We start from the raw sequence: 838 nt of genomic DNA, 5'->3' as shown, positions 1-838 counted from the left end.
TCACTTCACTTAACAACTGCCAAACCCATCGGGCAGGCACTGCCGATAGTCTGGGGGCGAGGGCGAAACCCTCTGGGATGAAAGGGGAGCTGGCTTGGGAGAGCATGGCCATCCGGGGGGTTTTGGCTCTCGGGGGACGTTGACCTTTGCCGGAATATCCCCGCGCCTTCCCGGCTCAGCCCGGCACATCGCCGCGGCCACCCCGGGCTCGTCTCACCCCGCTCCCAGTTAAGGACTGGGAGAAAGAGGTCAGCAAAGGGCAGCTGCCGGCCCTCGGCGGGGCTGGCACCAGGGCGAGGGGTACGTAGGGCTGCACAGGGCAGGGCTTGGGGTGCTCAGCCCGGGGTTTGGGGTGCCCTGCCTGGCCGGGGCTCGGTCCCCACCACGCACCAGCTGCTCCAGGCCTGTGGCTCGCAGCCCCCTGCCTGCGCTTGCCAGCCTCACGCTGCGCCCCGACACTGCACACTCACACTGCACACACACACACACCGTGCACACTCACGCTGCACGAAGGACACGCGCCGCACACCCCCTGCACACCCACAACACGTTGCAGGAGGGCGCACTGCACGTGCCCCGCACAGCTCACGGTGCACGCACGCTGTGTGGACCCCCCGCGCGTGCACGTTGCACACACCCTCCCGATGGTGCGCAGCCGTGCGCACACACCTGCACAGCCACTGCATGCAAGCACACCCACACACAAATCCTGCATGCACACACACCACTGCACACTTACACACACACACAAAAATCCTGCATGCACACACGCACACCATTGCACACTTACACACACACACAAAAATCCTGCATGCACACACGCACACCATTGCACACT

The sequence above is a fragment of the Aptenodytes forsteri genome, unplaced genomic scaffold, assembly GCF_000699145.1.
Source record: "Aptenodytes forsteri isolate BGI_AS27 unplaced genomic scaffold, ASM69914v1 Scaffold64, whole genome shotgun sequence".
In the NCBI taxonomy this organism is placed as follows: domain Eukaryota; kingdom Metazoa; phylum Chordata; class Aves; order Sphenisciformes; family Spheniscidae; genus Aptenodytes; species Aptenodytes forsteri.
This window is presented reverse-complemented; position numbering follows the sequence as displayed.